Raw genomic sequence first — 22,589 nt, 5'->3', positions numbered from 1 at the left:
TATTCCAGTAAAGGGGCAATTAGGTGAAGGCTATATTTTTGGGCCGTACTTGAAACCTATGAACCTCACAGCAGCTACTGGTTCTAATGGATCGAAGTAGGCAACTTACTTCGTCCACGTCGGAACCAGGCAAGCACTTTCCGTGAGCGTGTGACCCAGGAATTGTGTGCAATTTGGATCATGGGCCCGATTTGTGAGGAACACGAAGTAATTATTATAAGTATATGCCAAGTGCACCTCTGGAACTTTATTGCCGTCCATGCAAACGTATGGTAATCTATTCGCCCCGTCTCCGCGGCGCACAATGAACCTATTCAGTCGCTTCCACGCTACATCCGATTTTCTCATTACCTCGTATTTAAAAAGGTTATTTAAATATTGTCGTTTTGCACTCCGTAATAGGCTGGTGACCTTATTTCCTTGTATTTAAAATTTTTAAGACATTCCGTGCTCTTTGTATTTATGAAGAGTCTGAATTATTCATTTTTCTTGCGTATCTCTTTTATGCAGTGCTTCGTTATCAATGTGCTTTTGTAATTTCGGTGAGGCTTTAGATTTCGGTATATATTAAAGAAAAACATCATAGACCGACCTGAACATGGAGAAAAACACTATCATCAGCTAGTTAGGAATCTTCAATGCAATAAACGTTCAACCATTCAATGGTTGACATTTTGCTGAGAAAAGCATTAGGCTTAAATTCATTATTTTCGCTCACCACTCTCTCAATACTGCCTTTACATGTAGATGTGCTTGCACTATGATTGGCGATCATAAATATGGTCAGATGATCGCTGATATGTACTCTTACTGCACCTGGCAAGAGACATTCAATGAATCGTCAATGTTTGTGACAAAGAGGACAATAAAAGTAGATGAGTTAGTAAAAATACTTGTGTGTACATTTATTACGTTTGAGAAAACATTTACTTCGAGGGTTCTGCTCAATTGCCTTTCTTGCGAAGAAATTTTTAGTAGATTGATATTCAGGGCAGCCTGCCACAACTATACGTTGTAGCGATTATCGTTAACTTAATCAATTTTCAAGAAAAGAAAGGAAACACGGAACACTTCCTGCAGCGGGCCAATAAAGACCACCAAAAACAATATCATTGCATTGTACACGGAATAATTCACAATCATCAGCATTACAAGTATAACTTTCTATAACCTTATTCTTCACCATTAGCATCACATCACCTCCTAATCCTGAATAACGGTTTCAGAAGTAGTGTTACATTCGCCAACTTCTTTTACTATCCAATGGCGTTAAGAAGCACCATGTCTAGCAAACCTTTCTTGATCAGAAACAATGTGTGGATATAGTGTTCCTTGCTCATATACGCAATGCAACCAAGAAGTTCGTTTGCCACGAACCGTACATTCCTTCTAGGCAATAAGGACAGCCGACATTAAAGCATGAGCCTGGGCTTAGCGGGGTGCCTGCATGAGTATATGTTAAGAAGGTGATAATACCTTATTACACTGACGTCAACTCGTTTCTATGCATCGCTACAAATGAGACAAGTACTCCGATAGCTTGAGAATCCGGCACTTGCGCTCCGCTCAGCGGGAGTCCTGTATAGGTAGGCTTCAAGGAGGTGAAACTGTCGGCGTCTCCAGAAGCAAATGGTGTTTTGAAGCACATGAACTACACCAGCGGCAATGATGCATTGGCAGCCACAATGGCTGACGCCTTCGAGGTAATACTTCATTTACTATTTGTGTTGGCTGTGCAGTTTGAGAATGATCGTCTGCAATCAGCCTAACAGTCAGATGAACCTGTGGCTTGCACACCGTGGAGCTGACAACATCACACGATGCGTGTATTTTAACAGCATAATGCACTGAACAAGTTTTGAGCAACCTAGGTGAACTTTCAGCTTTGTGACAGCGCCATTTCTTGCAGTGTGCGGGAGGCTACAGTTACTGAATAGCTCAAGCAAGACAGCATAATGTCGTGCTTCGTGTTCTGAACAACAAATAAATGTCCCTGTTGACTATTGGTGACCGTTCACATATACAGGGTGTCCCAACTGTCATGCACCAGGATTTAGAAATATGTAAATGCCACGTACTGGGCAGAACCAAGGTAATGTTGTTTGCCGGGGCTTGGAGATACTCAGACTGTTTTCGTGCGTTCCGCTTCATCACATAATTAGTGTAAATACTATTTCAACTTCTGAAATATTTTAATTAGGCGAAAACTGTCATACAGAACCTTTTAGAGCAACATGAAAAATCGCGATGCAACTTTCTGTTGCTCAATAGGCGTTACATAAAAGTGTTTTTCCGAGCGTAAAAGACGCACGCGAATACACCCCAAGGGCACCGCCAACATAAACACCCAAGGCTTTCGCCTTAAAGATAATCTTTAACACAGTGAATAATCGTCGAATCAGTCCCAGTGTAACCAGTCGTCTTAAGGAAAAGGGTAACAATATTCTTCTGGGTGGGCAATAACTTTTAAGTGGACAACACCCTTCGGGTTGATCTATACTTCTCGATTTGGAAGCACTGCACAGATCCACGGCGTGAGGAAGCACATTGTAATAAATAGGTCAGCATTTTGCCGTTAGAAAGCTGTATGCGATCCAATTTATAGAGTGCGACATGACGCCAAGCTTTCATGTCTCTAAATTGTTAACGTTTTTACGGTGTTCACTTGATTTGTAATCCTGTCCTTTACGAGTTTGCTTGTGCATTTATTGTAATACCTAAGTACCCATTACTCAATACCCTGTGGGCCTGTAATGTATTTAAAATAAATAAACAAGTAAAATAACACCATGTAGTGTACACCCTCATATCGCGGAACTTATCTGCTCTTTTCAAGAAATATATTTTCTTATAGCTAAATTGCAAGTTATTTTTATTGCAGTTTTGATGCGCATTTAGGGCAATACAGAATGTGCACACCACTCCTACGAATTAATTGGGGTTTTAGCGACGGCCAGTCCATAGGCTCGATGAAAAACGCGAACACACGCACGCAAACACACACACACACACAGAAATAGGCACACATTGTTTTGCAACTATTACTCTTTTATTAAACATATTTTTGAAGGAAATGCTGCCGTACACAAGCCCAATTTTTTCAGCTATGCCTCTTGCTGTAGGTAGAGAATATTTTGCAATCTACATGTGAGCCACACTTTGTGCGCCTACAACCATTGTGAGGGGTACGCAGCTGCGGCCGAGATACGGCCAAAGGATAGTAGACACAGTGGGAAGATAAATAGGTACGACAGCAATACAATACCCCCTACCAATTACTCCGTATTCTGTCACGCGAAGAAGACGCAAACATGAACGGGCTGTTGCGGTGCATTTTTTTTGCAAGCAAGCTGTACGTCAATCTGAAAACAGGACACCGGATCGGGAAGGTCTCTTTTATTTGTTTAAAGTGGCAAGCAGCGAAGCTGTACATGTCTTTCTGTCTGCGTTTCCCAAGACATACTGATGGAGAACTATATTCGCAAAAATACATACGAAACGCACATGCTGCTGGAAGAAGCCATATATTTGTTCGCCGAATGAAGTACAACACCATAGTGGAATGAAAGCCTAAACTGCGGGCGCGATGCACGCGCACCCACAGCGTGGCATAAAAGGACAATAAGAGAAAGGCATTGACTCTTACCACGTAAATGCACTTCAAATGTAATTAGGAACGCCATTTGAGTGGTCCAATCGCAAATACCAGCGTGCAAAGTTGTACGAACGACCACGCCGAGCACTATCGCGAGCAATTTCCGACGGCGTAACCTTATCGCGGCCCAACCACTTGACCGCAGAGCCGCCACAGAATTTTTCGTCATCAGGCGCCTTAGTGAAAAGTATGCGCCGCCACGACCGCTCGTTCCATTCCAAATAATTTAGTACACTTTAGTTCTCAACAATGTGAACGACCGCGTGACATCGTCAACTAAGTCGCTGCAACGCACTGGAGACCTCGTCCACCTTCATGTTCGCAGTGATCAGGACGCTACATTTCACAATAGCGCCGAGCATACACTGCCCAATCAATGGCGGGTCATCATCACCATAATCATCCTATTTTTAAGTTCACTGGACGACCAAGCCTTCTCCCTGCGATCTCCAATTGCCCCTGTCTTGCGGTAGCTGATTCCAACTTGCGCCTGCAAATTTCCTAACTTCGTCATCCCACGTAGTTTTCTGTCGTCCTCGACTGCGCTTCCATTCTCTTGGTATCCATTCTGTAACTCTAATGGTCCACCGGTTATCCATTTTGCGCATTACATGGCCTGCCCAGCTCAATTTTTTTTCTCTTGATGTCCATCAGTATATCGCTTATAGCAGTTTGTTCTCTGATCGACACCGCTCTCTTCCAGTCTCTTAACGTTAGGCTTAACATTTTCCGTTTCATCGCTCTTTGCGCGGTCTTTAACTTGTTCTTGAGCTTCTTTGTTAACCTTTGTTAACGGTGGGTAATTTAGCCCATATCCAGAAAACTGGAAGCAGTAACCGATGTACTTACGGTTGCTGTTCATCGAAATGCTTAAGAGCCTCCGCCGCCGATGAAGATGCCGAAAAGTCCACCTTGATGACGTGGCAAAAACACGCCGCCTTCCAGACGAAGCACGGAAGTCAAGACTACGCCGCCTGCACAAGATCCAACGACGCGAAGTAACAGCAGCGGGACAACGCGGCACAGCCGTGACCCGACGATACGACCTAACGCGACGCAAGACAAAATCGAGGAAACGGGGGAAAAAAGTGTGATTACGCAGATTGCGTAACCACGCTAGATATCATAAGAAGGCCTAGATATCAGAAGAAGCCACCAATGACACCAAGGACAACATACCGGAAATTAGATGTGCTTACCAATTGAATTAAAGAAAATAATAAATCAATGGAACTGAAAATGGATGAAAAATAACTGGCCGCAGGTAGGGAACAGATCCCAGGTCTTCGCATTACGCGTGTGATGCTCTTACCATTGAGCTAAAACGGCGCAACATAACAGCAAAACATGCTGTAGCAACATAACAGCAAAACAACTGAGGTTCCAGGATGCATTCTTGTGGCACTCCTGATGCTAAAGCTCTCAAATGAGACAAATAGTTGTTGTCAATTACATTCTGCTGGCGGTAACGAAAGTAAAATCGAATGAATTTTAAAAATACTCCGCGGAAGCCATAGTGGCTGAGCTTTTTGGTTCAAGGGACGTGGTTAATAAGGTCGAATGCTTTGAAGTAATCAACGACGATACACAATGCACACAGCGCGTTCACAGGCGTCCAGCAATGTCCCCCTTTCTGACAAAAGAGCATGCTCTCACGAAAGTACTTTCTGAAAATCAAACTGCGACGGTGTTATTATGTTATGCTTATTAAGAAAAGAAGTCATCCGAACATGAATTATTTTCTAATCTATTCGAAATTACTGGCGAGATAGATATAGATGTGTAAGGGCAAAGTACGTTCTTATCTCCACCATTGCGTAAAAGTGCAACTTTAGCAACCTGTTAGGTTTTTGAAAAACCCCGTGTCATGTACAAAGACTTATGTGCACGTGTCTGGTGCGGCGGACGGCCAGTGACCATAAAAGAAGAAAAAGAATGGCGGATTTGGCGCGAGCTCTCCTGACGCGGCACCTCGGCCAACAGCCAATCACGAAGACACATGGGTGCTGGAAGAGGGAGCAGAAGAAGAGAAGAAGGACGGCGGCGTTCGAAAATAAGGAAGGCCGGTGTGCGGTGTAGTTGAAGCAAGGTTATCGGGCTCCGGGTCCGAACCTCAAGAGCACCGGGCGGAGAAGCGAGGCTGTCGGACTCTGGGTCCGAGTCTCAAGACTTCGGGAGCGCCGGGCGGAGAAGCGAAGCTGTCGGTCTGCGGGCCCGAGTTTCATGACTGCAGTGACGATCCGGCCTCTGTCCTACCTCCAGCCTTTGGTGTTCGCGGATCCTGGTGACATGCTGCTGAAGGCAAGCCCTTCCTATGCCCCTCCTGCGATTCCTTGGCCGAGCTGCGGACGATCCTCAAGACTCAAGTAGTGTCTTATCGTCTTATCCTCACGCGACCTACGCCCTGCAACTGACTGGCCGTCGCAACCCCGCCCCGTACCGACGCATGCCAAGTAATTGTGACCGGTCACGAACTTTACCGTTAATATAATTATTTATTGTGTGAGAACATTTAGAAGTGCATGAACGTTTCTAGTAGTCTTAGTATCTTGGTTAGCTTTTTCGTGTGTGTTACAGTTTGTATTAATTACATGTTCATGTCTTGTTAACAATCGGCTTCGTTGTTTCTTTTCCCCACTGCGAATTAGTCTCAGTGGTGGCTGCAATAATTCGAACCATGCAAGTACAAATACACTACCGGGTAAACAACCCCTCGTTGACTTAGGAAGACCAAATCATCACACCCCGTAAACGAGGATACCATTAAAGACGTATTCCTGCAAAGGGGCAATAAGTCAAGGCCATAATTTTGTGCCGTACTTGAAACCCATGAACCTCACAGCAGCTACTGTTTCTAATGGATCGAAGTAGGCAACTTATTTCGTCCACGTCGCAACCAGGCAAGCACTTTCCTTCTGCGTGTCACCCAGGAATTGTGTGCAATTTGGAGCATGGGCCCGATTTGTGAGGAACACGAAGTAATTATTATAGGTAAATGGCAAGTCCACCTCTGGAACTTTATTGCCGTCCATGCAAACGTATGTTAATCTATTCGCCCCGTATCCGCGGCGCACAAAGAACCTATTCAGTTGCTTTCACGCTACATCCGATTTTCTCATTACCTCGTGTTTAAAAAGGTTATTTAATTGTTGTCGTTTTGCGCACCGTAATAGGCTGGTGACCTTATTTCCTTGTACTTTAAAATTTTTAAGACACTCCCTGCTCTTTGTAGTTATGAAGAATCTGAATAACAAATTTTTATGCGTATCTCTTTTCTGCAGTGCTTCGTTATCAATGTCTTTTTTTTTTGCTATTTCGGTGAGGCATTAGAGCTATGTATATATTAAAAAAACATCATAGACAGATCTGAACATGGAGAAAAACGCTATCATCAGCTAGTTAGGAATCTTCAATGCAATAAACGTTCAACCATTCAATAGTTGACATTTCGCTGAGGAAAGCATTAAGCTTAAATTCATTAATATCGCTTACCACTCTGTCGATACTGCCTTTACATGTAGATGTGCTTGCATTATGATTAGCGATCATAAATATGGTCAGATGATCAATGATATGTACTCTTACTGCACATGGCAAGAGACCTGCATCATCAAGGTTTGTGACAAAGAGAACAATAAAAGTAGATGACTTGTTAGAAATACTTATGTGTAAATTTGTTACGTTTGAGAAAACATTTACTTCGAGGGTTCTGCTCAATTGCCTTTCTTGCGAACAAATTTTTAGTAGTTGATATTCAGGTTGCCTGCCACAACTACGTTGTCGCCATTATCGTTAGCTTAATCAATTTTCAAGAAAAGAAAGGAAACACGGAACACTTCCTGCAGGGGGCCAATAAAGACCACCAATTACAATATCATTGCATTGTATACGGAAGAATTCACAATCATCTGCATTACAAGTATAACTTTCTATAACCTTATTATTCACCATTAGCATCACACCACCTCCTAATTGTGAAGAACGGTTTCAGAAGTAGTGTTACATTCGCCAAGTTCGTTTCCTATCCAATGGCGTTAAGGAGGACCATGTTTAGCAAACATTCCTTTATCAGAAACAATGTGTGGATGTCGTGTTGCTTGCTCATATACGCAATGCAACGAAGAAGTTCGTTTGCCAGAACCGCACATTCCTTCTATGCAATAAGGGCAGCTGCCATTAAAGCATGCGCCTGGGCTTAGCGGGGTGCCTGCATCAGTACATGTTAAGAAGGTGATAATAACTTATTACACTGACGTCAACTCGTTTCTATGCATCGCTAAAAATGAGACAAGTACTCCGATAGCTTGAGAAGCCGGCACTTGCGCTCGGCTCAGCGGGAGTTCCGTATAGGTAGGCTTCAGGGAGGTGAAACTGTCGGCGTCTCCAGAAACAAATGTTGTTTTGAAGACCATGAACTATGCCAGCGGCGATGATGCATTGACAGCCACAATGGCTGACGCCTTCGAGGTAATATTTCATTTAGTATTTGTGTTGGCTTGGCTCTGCAGTTTGAGAATGATCGTCTGCAATCAGCGTAACAGTCAGATGAACCTGTGGCTTGCACACCGTGGAGCTGACAACATGACATGATGCGTGTATTTTAACAGCATAATGCACTGAACAATTTTTGAGCAACCTAGGTGAACTTTCAGCTTTGTGACAGCGCCATTTCTTGCAGTGTGCGGGAGGCTACAGTTACTGAATAGCTCAAGCAAGACAGCATAATGTCGTGCTTCGTGTTCTGAACAACAAATAAATGTCCCTGTTGACTATTGGTGACCGTTCACATATACATGGTGTCCCAACTGTCATGCACCAGGATTTAGAAATATGTAAATGTCACGTACTGGGCAGAACCAAGGTAATGTTGTTTGCCGGGGCTTGGAGATACTCAGACTGTTTTCGTGCGTTCCGCTTCATCACATAATTAGTGTAAATACTATTTCAACTTCTGAAATATTTTAATTACACGAAAAGTGTCAAAGAAAAAATTTTAGGGCAACATGAAAAAGTCGCGATGCAGTTTCCTGTTCCTCAATACGCGCTACATGAAACTGTTTTTGCTAGCGTAAAAGACGCGCGCAAATACACGCAATGGTCGTACAGCGGCTAGTAGCGCGGCAATTTTGCGTGTATTCGCGGGCTTTTTTTACGCTCGGAACATTCGATAGCCAGGAACACTGAAGGTTTCCCAGTAGAGCAATTTTAAAGAAACTTAGCCAATAAGAAAACAAATATAAGTATTTCTGTTGATATACTTCACAGAAACACTTGGCCAAGAGGTAGAGGCGAGACAGCATTTATCGGGAGCACTGTAGCATGGTGCAGCCGCCCATGTGTACCCGTTGAAGGGAACAAAATATTTACACCTCAGAAAACGCACCATTTATTACTAAACCAACTGGCTACTCAAAATGCTCTGTACACACGCCCAGCGGACGGGTGTAGCGACGATAAAGGGCATGAGTCGCTGAGCCACGTGATCGCGGGCAGCGACGCTGCAATGACAATCGCTGTAGTCGACTAAAGGCGTGTGTGTAATGTAGCGCACGTACGAACTGCAGTACTTGCGCCGATAGTAAGCGTAAGTCAACTCACAAACTTTAAACACTTACGTAAGACGAAAGCGGGTTGCCAGTATCACGAGCAAAAATACCTCTAAACGCGCCGCTCGAGATCACGCGTCTAGTGATAGGAATGTGTGGTACGGTCGATTGGCCTCAGGCCAGAACTGATCCCCGATGATGGCGCCTGCTTTAATATTTGTGGTGCGCTCTGATTTGTCACCCTCAAGTGCGCTCACCTGTGTTTGTGGATATAATTGCATTGGGCATGCAGCTTTCTCTCGCTTATCGGGCGGCGGATTATTATTTTTTGAGCCGCTTTTGATGAAATAATTATCCTTGGGAGGAGAAACCACGACAAAACGCTTAACCGTTTCTAATTATTAAAGTTTGTTGCTCTTGGACAACTCAACGTTGTCTTCCCGTGCTAGTATATTCCTTCTATACCCTTCTAGTATATTCCTCATAGTTTCAAGTGAGCACTAAGTCGAAGCGACGTAGTGTCTGTGCCCGTGGTATTGCTTATCCAGAAGCTCACGCTGCGAGCTAACGTATGGGTACGACGGACGGCAATGCTGTATATGAAACCAAGATAAGAATCGGCGAATAAAATCACCTACCACCATTGATGCGAAAATCGCGGTGACGGCTCGAAGAAGAATGGTGCTATGAAGTAAAAAAAATGTTCAGCAGTCGTTGCGCTATTGTAACACAAGAAGAGAAGCACCTGCTGTTCATATGGTAATACATGTAGTTTTACAATCGGGTTATACTTCTTTCAAGACATAACGAGCTACAATGCGGAGTGTACGTGTGGCACTAAGGCGCCCTCCTGAACGCCACATATGAACACTTAACGCAGTACCTAAAGTGCTGCATGTTAGTGCACGCACTAGGCCACACCTTTAGTCAGCGAGATGGCTGCGACGTGACGTGTGCAGTCCCACACGCAATAGGCACATTTTTAGTAAGCCAGAACCATGGAGAAGCCGTGGCTTCGGGGAAGCGTGCTCGTCGGGTTGCATTCCCACTCAGACCGAAATGTACCAATTGTTTAGTTCAAAGCCACTAATTTACTTTTTTTGCAGGAACCTCCATGAGAAACGTGACGTGAATTTGCACTTTTCTTGTGGCATCGGCAATTTTTCGTAACGGCGCAGTTTCGACGAGGGCACGCCAAGGGCACCCCCAACATAGACACCTATGGCTTTCGCCTTAATAAAAAATCATTACCACAGATAATAATCGCATCTTTCTCAGTGTAACCAATTCTGTTAAAAAAGGGTAACAATATTCTTTTGCGAGCCAATATCTTTGAGCGGACAACACCATTTTAATGCAATGCAAAGATTCATGCCGTGAGGAAGCGCAGGGTAATAGGCCAGCACGGTGTCGTTATAAAGCGGTATTCGATCTAATATATAGAATGTGACATGACGCGAAGTTTTATTGCTTTAAATTGTTAACATGGTGTAAAGACGAAGTGAACTTTCCGCGGGCGCTCGCAAGGTGGGTGCTAGGAGAGAATACGGCGAAGAAGAATATAGAACAGCTGGCCCAGCAACCAATGATGATGAATTTGGTGATGGGGTCTAGGGCTTCATCAATTTGTTAGGCAACTAGAGTATTTATTAACTGGCCAGCCTTGAAGCAGCGAAAAAGCGAGCGTGCTTAGCGCTGCATATAAGCACAGTAAAAACGCTTTTTGATTATATGTGCAGTTTCTGCGTGTCTCTTACAGGCTTCTCACACGCGATAAAGCCACATCGCTCGTACTTAGCCCGGGTATTTATCTATTTTGCTGCTTGGGACAACTACAAGGACATCAATCAGGGGTCCTGGCTTGAATGGAGTGCAGCTCTGATAGCTGCTTTCGACCAGCTTCCTTATGCCTGCGCGTCCCCTACATCCCCGAGCATCAGCTGCGGCTCGTCGTCGTCGAAGATCGCGGCCGAGAATCCTCAGCCGCCTCCGAGTCGAGTCGAGCACTCAGCCGCCACCGCAACAGTCACAGGCCTCCGGTTCGCGCAGCTCCACGTCGGCGCCCTCCGCCATCCATAGCAAACACGGCAGCAAGGCCTCGAAGACAGCGGATGAAGCTGCATCCCTGGCGACGTCGGAGTACGAGGCATGCGGGGACGATGCGGGCAATGTGTAGTACTGCGACCCTTAGGACACCGAACCAGCCGCCGTGGCTCCGCGGCTGCTGCAGCTCAAGGGCCGAGGAACACCACAACAAAAGCCCCACTCCGGCACACGCCACCTCTGCCGGAAAAGGAACGCCGTACACCAACGCCGTGGCGAGCCAACGGCACATCTACGAGCTGGCGTTAGACTTACGTCTCAAGTCGCGAGATCCCGACCAGGCCTTGGACCGAATGGCCAGAGTCCTGTAATCATCCTCCTGGTGCTTCAGCAGCAGCCACGTTCAGGCCACCTCTACCCGGTGCCGTCGTCGTCCTCGACTTCGGTTGTGTCAGTTACACCAGGTCGCAAGGGAGGCATCAGAAGACAGCCTTCACTGCAGGATACCTGTTGCCCATAGCCACCACCGCACCAGGGGAAGCAGTAGCAGCATTTCGGTATCTTCTAGTAACTAGCAGCAGCCACGCGCAACACCTGGTGATTTCAGCAGCCGTGGCGGTGGCAATTGATCCTTCACTTCCGATTCTTGCTACCAGAGGTCATGGTTTGGCGTTCAAGGCAACGTCAGCGGCCACTGACCAGAGCCATGCGTTACCACGGTCGCTTATTTCCGAGAACCCCAATGCTGCACCTGTCGGCGCTGTCACTGGTAAGCGCAGCATTCACGCAGGTGTCAAGGGCCTCCTTTCAGAGTAAGTGCAGCGCCCGAGGCATAGTGGCCACCGCAACGACGCGCCGCTTCAGAATGGCTGCGACTGTTCCCTCCAGTCATTAAGAGTATCACTATCCGTGGACAGCCTCTCAACTCTTCGTGTGATAGTCCTCGACAACCTGAGGAGAAGTGGGGAAGATGAGTAGCAGTCGCACTATTCACAGTAATCGGAGCACCCTTTAAGCAAATCTCAACTTTGAATGAAATTTTTTTAGACAAATGTTACTAGAACCTACCAACAGTCTATTGAAAGTCTTCAAACCGTTTTTAAACTTCATAAATACTTCATACCAACATCCTGTCGACTATTGGCCATCGATATTGAATTAAAATTGTAACATTCCGTTTAATCAAACATCATTATTCTGGCCGCCACTTCTACCTCTTCTCTTCTCTTGATCTCCCGTGTGCGCTTCTTCCTTCTCTTTCACGAGCGTTACACGGGCCTCTCCTCTGTCGTCAACCCTCCTGGGTTGATATGGTACCACAATGTTCACAGATGATGTTTCAATAACACCTTGTGGTCCACTGTAGCACAGAGTCTTTAAAATTCCTTGCTGATGGGCGGTCTTCACAACCTTGTAGGGTCCTGTAAAAGGAGTCTTTGATCCTTGCAGACCTCTCCGAACAAGCACGTAATCTCCCACTTGTATGTCCGGAGATTGGACTGAATGTCGGCGGTCGTAATTTCTTTTCATTGCGGTCTTGCATAGAGCACGTTGATCTTCAGACATCTTTCGTTCTTGCAGCACCAAAAGATTCGTGATCCCCAACAGGTTATCTGCGGGAAGCCATTCCGATTTACCATGGTACGCGAAGTACGGTGTACACCCTAAGCCAGCCGTGTGTGAGTGGTTGTGGTGGTTCACAGCAGCTTCAAGGGCACATTTCCAACCGCCTGGAAATCCCGGGTAGACCGCGATGAACTCTTTGACGTTCCGTATCGCTCTCTCGGCGAGTCCATTTGCTTCTGGATGGTATGGTAAAGTGAAACGAAGCTCTATGTTCCTCTCGTCAGCCCAACGTTTCAAGCGATCACTTCTAAAAGCTGAACCATTGTCAGTGATGATTACTTTGGTGTGTTTGAACATATCTCGATTAAGCAGTGAGATAACGCTCTTGGAATCTTCTTTTCCGGGCTTGCATGCCACCATGCGTGTGCACTGATCAATGGCCAGTAGAAAAGCTTGCGTAGTTCCTACTCCCTCCCCCTTTTTTCTGAGCTCCGCGAAGTCAAGGTGTATAGCCTCGAATGGCTTTTCTGAATGTTTTTGGATAACCATTGCGCTTCCACGGGGCCTGAACTTCGCTTTGCAGAGCTGGCATTGATGGCACGTCTTCACATATTCCGAAATATCTTGTTTCATCGTCTTCCAGCAAAATATTTGTTTAATCTTCCAGTAGGTCCTCCAAAAACCGTCATGGCCACCGGATTCCGGAGAATCATGATACAGGCCTAATATTTTTCCTACACTCGTTGCAGGCACGTGTAGCCTACCATTTTTGAGAGTCATCTCTTCCGTGCCGTCCCACAACATAAGGGTGGGACGGCACGGAAGAGATGACTCTCAATAACGGTAGGCTACACGTGCGTTCTCTTCTCTTCTTCCTTCTCTTTCACGAGCGTTACCTAAATTTTCTTTACAAACTTTCTTTAAAGGATGAATGAACATCCTTCAAACATTAAAAGCAGAGCATCTTTATACTTCTTAGAAACATCCTTGTAACTTCTTTCCAACTTTCTGTTGCTTGACCTAGAAACATCCTAGTAACTTTTTTCCTACTTTTTTGCTGTTCGCCCTAGAAACATCCTTGTAACTTTTTCCAACTTTCTGTGCTTGCCCTAGAAACATCCTAGTGACATTTACCCACATTTTCCTGCATTTTAAAAAAATATTTGGTAGTGTTCTGATGTAACCTTAAACATGAGTGGGATATAAAAGTATATACCTGTTAGCAAAACACACCAATCTTTTCAAACAGTCATATTTTCCAAAACTTTCATACATGTCCTTAGAAGCCACAAGCAAGCAGTGACTATAATGTGGCCTCGATATCTCCCGTGTTCTTGATATCCCTCTTGCTGCAAGCCTAAAGGAGGAAAAATGAAATAATAGTTAGAATAGCCTTATGAATTGTACCTGGACGAGATAGCATGATGCAGTCATCCACAATAATTTGACTTGAAATGACCCACAATCAAAACGAAGATTTCAATTGACTGCCTTGCCACACATACTTAGAATGGCATTCACACCTATGGGGTGCAATGCTTCTTTTTGGGCGACGTCCTTGTGGGTATTGGAATGCCACCCAAAAAGTGACTGAAGCATTGCCGAAGCAGTACTGCTGCACAGAATATGCACGTGTTACATGTAGGAATCATATACTTGTGTGAAGTAGCCGTAAATCAGTTGCAGTAAAGATATTAGAAGTGTTTAGAACGGCTTCAGCGAGATATGCCTAACTCAATAAATGCGATGACATGCGTAAAGCACTTTTCGCCTAAACCATGTCTTTAAGTGGTAGAAAAGATTTTTATAGACCATCTAGAGCGCATTGAGTTTGAAAACTCAATTTGCTAAAAGCACAACAAATTATTACATTAAAAAGTGATTATTTCAATATTTCCACCAAGTGCAGGGAAACTTGAGCATGAAGCAAGCTTCCTTGCGACATCGCAGAAAATCCGAGGTAGTGTGCATGTGATACCAGAAAACACAGACACAAACATCAGTTCTGGACAGTAGCCAGCGCTGTTACCATGGCATCGGAAGCTTGTGTATTAGGCAGCTGACAAGAAATAAGAAAGAGAAGGTAAAAAGGGATTGTTTGCATTTCAGATAAGTGATAGCAAAGAATAAGCTTTACCAACGTCAACGGGAGAAGGGCAAGGACACGCAGAAAGAAAATGCCAATGTAACGGTCAACGCTCAGCGTTCAGCGTCGTGGTGGCTTGCAACTACTGCACTGGACTGATTGCTATGATTTAGCAGTTTGCGTTACCACCACAAGTTTCTGTAACATACAAAGGAGACCAGCTTCCAGCCATATGCCAACCTGCACTTGGGGCGCATATTGAACTTGTCACATTAAAAGGTTAATGGCCTGTTATATGCTTGAGGAATTACCTTCTCATACTGTGGCTAGGGATTCAGCAGCTACCTAATGAAAAAGAAAATTTTGTTGTTTGTATGCTAAATTTAGGAGATGAAGTACGGTATGCAATACTTAAGTGTGACCGATTAGAGGGAAGAATATAGGTGCACAGGCAATAGTGTGAGAAGTGAGCTTCACAAGACTGCATAATGAAAATGACAAAAAGATACACATCTCGAGACCTCACGCTTCTCAACGATTGTCTTAAAAAGTCAATCTGACTAGATTAATATACAGTCTGTACAGAGTATATCACGCAGTTACTCAAGTCAGAGTTTTATTTAACTCAGAGGAGGCTAGTTAAAGTAAGTTCATTAAACTGAGGGCCCTCCTGATGACCAAAAGTGATTTGCCACAAGAAATCATGAAAATGGCACACACAGTAAAATGATTGCATATTACACAAACATATCCTACAACACACAAGGCAGGGTCAGTTTTTTACGCACCTTTGTGAAAAAACGCAGATCAGGTGCTTTATAGTGGTGCTCTCCAGCTTGCAGCAGTGCTGCAGGTTCCTGTGGGATGCCTCCAGAATCCGCATAGCCTTCAACTGCAAGAAATGAATAATTTATAGTAATGTGAATCTGGAAACCTGTCATATCAGTGTAATACTGAATTGCAAAAAGAGCCTCATACAAGCAGCTACATTAATGTGCGTCTCGTACAAATCTCTCATCATTTTATCTCAGGAAGTTACATGGTTATTTAGTAAGAAGTGCGATTCCAGGCGAGAATGCAGCAAACATAAGACTACCAGGAAAATCACCGAAACTCAAATATGTAGTAAAACAAAAGAGCATTGGATTATGAAGAAATTATTGAGCACATGAAAAGTCTTGAACCCTAGGCCGTGTTTGTATAGCGATGGTATTCCTTCTCGCTCTTCGTCAGTGGTTTGACCGACGCTCCGCCCGTGTTCTGAATTTGAATAGCCGGCCGTTCACGGTGGGTGGTAAAAGTGACGTAGGATTGAGCGCAAAGTATCGCTACGAAATCGCAGCCCTTACTTTATTACTGCAAGACGCAACCATTACTTATGACTGGAAGAGCTGACATACTGTTCTTTTGATGAATATGTATACATAGTAAAAGCCAGCGTCTGATTGAGATGTCTCGATTAAAAAGAAACATCGTCATTGCAATATCGGCGTATACCTGCCCTGCAATATAGAACACGACAGGTTCCATAGTTCAATATAGAATACAGACAGGTTCTCGCGACGCGGGCCTTCAAAGTGAACTGTATACAAAAACAGTCTTCATACATGCTAATATGTGCGCGTCAAACATAGCTATCCTTTGCCAACGCGTGAAGCCCATGACACATCGGCGTATATACACCTGCAGTGAACTTGCGGAAATGTCTATATAAGGAATAATTTTCTGTCGGGAAACTACCCAACAAACTAACTTTCAGTGTTTCATAATTGTGTTCCCATTCAGTTATAGCAATCAGACGGAGTAGCATACTTCACAGTAAAATGCAAGTACGCGATAACATCAAAGGAAACATTCGTAAAATTGCTACTAAATGTGCACAGAAACATGGACAACTTACGCTCAGAATGCGCTCTGCTCTAGTCACACAAAGCTCATTACATGAACCATAAGCTACAACAACGCGCACAAGCGCCAAACTTGCTTACCTTTCAAGACGTAGTCAGCAAACGCTCCTTCGTCTCACAGGTACCGTGGCACCAGCTCTGATTCGGGCGCAAACACTGTAGAACTGCCGATGAACTACAGCACCACGAAAGCACAACCTTCAACAAATTCTTCCATACACTGTGACTCGAAGCCCCAGTACCAGGATTTTCACGAGAGAGCGCTTGCAGGCGGGAACAAAGGCAGCTCGGACGGGCGCTGTACTAAGACACTGTTGACACTGGCGTAACGCACGAAACACACGGCGAACACACGGCATTTCACGAGCCCAGAGTTTGTGCGATGGTTAATGCACAAGATAAGGAGCAGATTTTGCCTAGGTATTTCTATTATAAAATTCAACTACCGCCTCACTGCAACGAGCACTCGCGCACAGCCAACGTGGTCCATACACTACAGCAACTTGGATTGGATCGGATTTATTGGCAACGATGGATGGATGGATGGATGGATGAGGCTGAACCCTTTAAATCGGGTGGTGGCATACGGCACCTAGCCATGACTATTAACATATTTTGTACTTTGTGGTGGGTGAAATTTCACCCCTGCCTTGATTTTATCCACCAATCAGATAACCTCCGTTTGGTTATTTCTACCCGCTTAATGTCTATTTTGTCTTCACTGTCCCTAAACTCCAATGCTTTGAAAAAACCAGCCCCGTTGCTTTGCACTGTAGGGTTAAGGCCTTTACAGAAAAGTACGAGGTGTTCAGCCATTTCCTCTTCTTCTCCACACGCACAGCACAACGTGTCTATACCTTGGTACTTGACGCGGTACATCTTAGCCCGCTATACTACCGTCCTGGCTTCAAACAACAAAGAGCTTCCCCTAGAATTATCATAAATAGTTTCTTTGGCAATTTCTTGCTTGAAAGTTCTGCATGTTCCCAGTGCTGATTTCGTCTACATCTCTGTTTTCCACAGACCCCTCTCTGTTTCCTTAACCTTTTTCTTAACCACTGTTTCCTGGTTTGCACCCCTCCTGCAGTCCAAATATTTGATTGCCAATTTTCTGGCCAGCTTCCTCCATTGTGTGTCAACATTCCTCATGTACAAATAACTGAAAACTCTCCTTACCCACCGCTTTTCTGCCATTTTTCTCAATCGCTTCTCAAATTCTATCTTGCTGCTGGCTTCCATGCCCTCGAATGACGTCCATCCCATGTCACCCACTACCCCCTGATTTGGTGTATTTCCGCGTGCTCCCAGAGCCAGTATACCTACCCCTCGCTGCTTAACTTCCAACCTTGCTCGAACCTCTGATCTCATGCACAGGACCGCATTGCCGAAAGTCAAACTAGGGACCATCACCCCTTTCTAAATACCTCTCACCACTTCGTACCTATTGTAATTCCACAGTGCCCTATTTTTCATTACAGCTGCATTTCTGCTACCTTTAGCCGTTACATATTTTTCATGTTCCGTTACGTACTCAGCCCCATTGTTTATCCACACTCCAAGATATTTGTACTTATCCACCACCTCCACCGTAACCTCCTGTGTCCTATGCTCGCTGCCCTGATTATCATTAAAATCATGACTGCCGATTTTTATTTACTAAACTTCAAACCTAAGCTATCTCCCTCTTTACCACAGATGTCCATTAATTAATCTCTGCAAGTCTTCCTTGCTGTCAGCCATAAGTACAATGTCATCCGCGTACATCAGTCCTGGTAATGACTGTTTAATTCATTCTCCTTGCTTGAACAAAACACTGCAGCAGGGCCACACTGCGGTTAAAGAAGGGGAAACTTGCCTCCCCGATTCGCATCGCTTCAGGAGCATGACCTTCGAGATTTGCATTTTTCACTCAGGGGAAGTCGTAGCTGAAACATGAGCCAATCCACGTGCTGCCTGCGCGGCTCCGTCTGCTTGAAATGCTGGACGGCCTACGGGCTAATATGACTCTAACCGAGCACATATTCGTGATCACCGCCCATATACACGTTAATTATAGCGCCAAGTGTAGTGTTTTCGAAAGTATGTGCCCTCATCTTAAATTGGTGAGACCATATTTCCTCTTAGCGTCAGTAATAAAGGTGACAAAACGTGGCGATGGCTGGCGTGCTACAGCCGCTGCAGCTTCGGCTGAAGTGCAACAGGCGCACTGCTTGCACGCACGCGTAAACAAACACATACAGCCATGACAGGTACACAACTGACTACTCAGCCAACTGACAATCGTAAATTATTCACTTATGCGTCCAAGCAAGCATTTACGGAATCCGTGCTGCCGTACGAATTCCGTCAACACATCAACACCCCGATCGCCCGCAGTTTTGAAAAGAATTAAAGGTTCTTTTAACAGTGACCGCAGGTGCTACATTTGCGAGAAAGCCAATTTTGTGTATAGTTTGCATAGAATAGTAAAGGAAAGGTTTCTTAAGATGCCGAATTCCGAAAAAAGGTTAGCGTCGTGAAAACAAATAAACGGTCTTAGGATATGTGAGAAAGTCTAATCATTGCATTGGTCCTGCAGAAATGAATAATAGCCGTGGAGTAGTGGTAGCGTCTCTGCCTCACACGTAGAAGTCCCGGGTTCGAGTGCCAGTGCGTAACAAACTTTTTTTAAGTAGGAAAGCGTAATATACAATTTCACTGGGGCAGGCTAAGATATCTTACCTTGGCTACTGCTGATTATATATGCACGCGTAATAACAAAAACTATTCTGTCTCCTCGCTTTCTCTAAAACTGCAGGAAGCAATTATCAATATGACACTTAGGTTATTCGTAGTAGTTATTGTATTACCGATATTGCATGTTATGCTTCTTTATTGCAGTGTAATATGAGCAAACGAATGAAACAAATACAATTGTTATAATTTTCTTTACACAAAAGTAAAGACACAGCCTACCAACTTTCCTTAAACTTTCTTCAAACGAACTTGCTTCAAGCAAAACAAGAACGGAGCCTATCAACTTTCTTTAATGTTGCTTTAAACAAGCTTTCTTCAAACGAAAATAAAAATAGAGCCTACCAACCTTTTTTAAACTTTCTTTGAACAAACTTTGTTCAAACGAAAGTTCAAACAGAGCCTACCAACTTTCTGTAAACTTTCTTTAAACAAACTTTCTTCAAGCCGAAGTAAAAACAGATCCTACCAACTTTCTTGTAACATGTGTTAATAGAAAGTAAAAGTACATAGCATGTTACTAAAGTTGATAGAAACTTGGTAAGGGTTCTAATGAAAGTAAGGAAGTATTTTTGTATGGGTGGACAAGTTGCGTGGTTACAAGCGTGCCGGAAACTTACAGCGTGGCCGAGTGTAAAGACGAAGTGAACATGGCCGCGGGCGCTCGCAAGGCAGGTACTGGGAGTGAAGACGACGAGGAAGACTATAGAACAGCTGGCCCAGGAACGGGTGCTGTCTCTTGTGTCTCCTTTATTCCCGTACAGTGTGTACGGTGTTCATTTGCTTTGTAAACGTGTTCTTTACGAGTTTGTGCTATCATTGTAGTAACCAAATTTGCATTACTCAATGCCTTATGGTAAAATATTTCCCTATGCACTATGCCCTATACGTAAGGTATTCAAAATAAATAAATAAGAAGAATTATGCTATATAATGTACACCGCCATATCGCGGAACATATGTTCTCTTGTCCAGAAATATAATTTCCGAAAGAGAAATTGCCATTTATTTATTATTGCAGTTGAGATGTGCACTTGCGGTAAATGTAGTGTGCAGACAACTCCTGCGAATTAATTAACCTAACATTTTCGGGCGCACACGGTCACATGGGTGAACTATAAGCGGCTGAATTTTTTTTTGAAATGGGCCTAATCGCATGTGTTTATAGCACACGAGTCCTTCGGCAGCTTTATTTTGTTTTGTTTTCCATAACTTATTGTCTTTTTCGAGAAACAATTTATTCACCGCTTTCGGAAAGCTATTCATGCACCGGGCATTGATTGTAACGAGGCGTTAATTATGTTGACAAGCTATTCGTGCAGCTTTTCTGATAATAAATAGTGATATTGCGTATGTTTACCCCTCAGAGTTCGTTCTTTCAGCACTAGTCAGTAAAGGTCTGGTACTTAATTACAGTGAAATAAATATTCTAGCTCTAACTATATGTTTCTGCATGTGACAGTTTCCCATTCCATTGCATATTCGATACTTGCTATTCCTATTCAAATCCTATTAAAAATTGTGATATTCGTTATCCTCTTATTACTAGGTGCAGAATAAAACTAAGATATCATTTTAATTCCTGTACTAGAGAGTTGCACACCTATTAGATCAGTATTTTTTATTATTCCCATAATCAATAATTTTTACTAAGTACTGGTACCTAAACAAGAAGTCTGTTTGCCAGAGTCACTATTGTATGACTCTTTATTTCAAATAGAAGAAACTTCACGAAAATTTGAACTGTGGTTGCTCTGACAAATGCTTTCTCCATTCTCACGTATGGCGGTAGAAGATCCCGAGCTGAAGCTTCTTGGAACGCAAATTCATTTCTCCGTAAAGTTCGGGAATAATGTCTCCAAACGTGTGTCATCCTCTGAATACGTTCCAAGTATATCCGCCTTGCGAACTCCAGGGCTAGGATTTGTGAATTTCAATATGGGCCGTAAGGTAATTAGCAAAAAATTGGCTGAGGTTTAATTCTTGTAAACCTAGTTCACGAGCGAAAGGTCTGTTTGGATTGGTTTTGCAAAGGCTATGCAGATATTGTTCCATTATTGCACGCGTGCGCGCTTGCTAAGCTTCTCTATAACATGCCAATCTGGCCTCCCTTTGCTCCGATATTTCAGCAGTCAACTTTGCCTTTGCTTGAGATTTCGCAGCATGCCGTCTAGCTGTATCTACTGGATTATTGGGTGCAACTTGTCGCATGCGCTGAAGCACACGCACAGACCGCCCAGCTGGCGCGCCATCCATGGCGAGACTAAGCGACCAAGCGCCGACGAAGTAGCCGTTCAACCAAGTTCAACTCTCGCCTAGTCATGTGGTGCCGCAGCGGCGGGACTCTGAGCGAGCGCAGCTGCGACGCCTCTCCACAGCGGATGACGTGGCGTGGCGTCACACCTGCCACACTTGTGTTCGAGGGACACAAGGTCATTCGATGCGATGAATGACCTTGCGAGACACGGCGTAGTAGAGATTTCGTTCTAAAACTCAATTGCTGAATTTTGTTGATTAGTCGATTATCCATTTTCAATTTTGGTGCAAGTAATGTCCGCCTCTTCCAGTTGACCAGCTCATGAACTTGAATTGTGCTATCTGCCACAGGCAACCTTAAAAAATTTTAAGAAGGGTTCGCGGGAACACCCGGTATATTCAATAGCTTAGAGAAGGAAGAGAGATGGCGAGGCCTATGCCAACAAAAAGTTTCTTCATTACATTTAGTCCGTGACTGAAACATCTGAGAAAATAAACAATGGACGAAGAACGAATCGTATCCATATAAGTGAATTGATGACTACTTCTGATGACTTCGTCATCGGTGAATGGATGACGAAGTAGGTTTCATTAAAGTAGGTTTGAAGATAGTTTTACTTGACTGGGTGCCAAATAATGATTCATCACTTGGGGTACCATTGTGTACGCCGACATCTTCAACCTTTATAAGGCGGTACAGTGCGCGTGGAGGCGGATAGACTGCGGAGCGCTTCTGCTGAAGATGATCGGGTGGACAGTGGCTCTCTTTGTCTTGGGCACTTGTGCTGTCGCGCTGG

General features: G+C 44.2%; 1 long non-coding RNA gene across 1 annotated transcript; it reads right to left on the bottom strand.

Moving 5' to 3' along the window:
- Window positions 1-14,075: 14,075 nt before the first annotated feature.
- Window positions 14,076-17,278, bottom strand: LOC125942966 (uncharacterized). Its single transcript, XR_007465450.1, has 3 exons — window positions 16,885-17,278; window positions 15,685-15,788; window positions 14,076-14,159 (listed from the first exon to the last, which is right to left on the bottom strand). It is a non-coding gene; the product is annotated as an uncharacterized LOC125942966 (long non-coding RNA).
- Between the last annotated feature and the right edge of the window lie 5,311 nt (window positions 17,279-22,589).

The sequence above is a fragment of the Dermacentor silvarum genome, chromosome 2, assembly GCF_013339745.2.
Source record: "Dermacentor silvarum isolate Dsil-2018 chromosome 2, BIME_Dsil_1.4, whole genome shotgun sequence".
NCBI classification, from domain to species: domain Eukaryota; kingdom Metazoa; phylum Arthropoda; class Arachnida; order Ixodida; family Ixodidae; genus Dermacentor; species Dermacentor silvarum.
The sequence above is the reverse complement of the archived record's forward strand: the minus strand, read 5'-3'. Positions and strand labels throughout refer to the sequence as shown.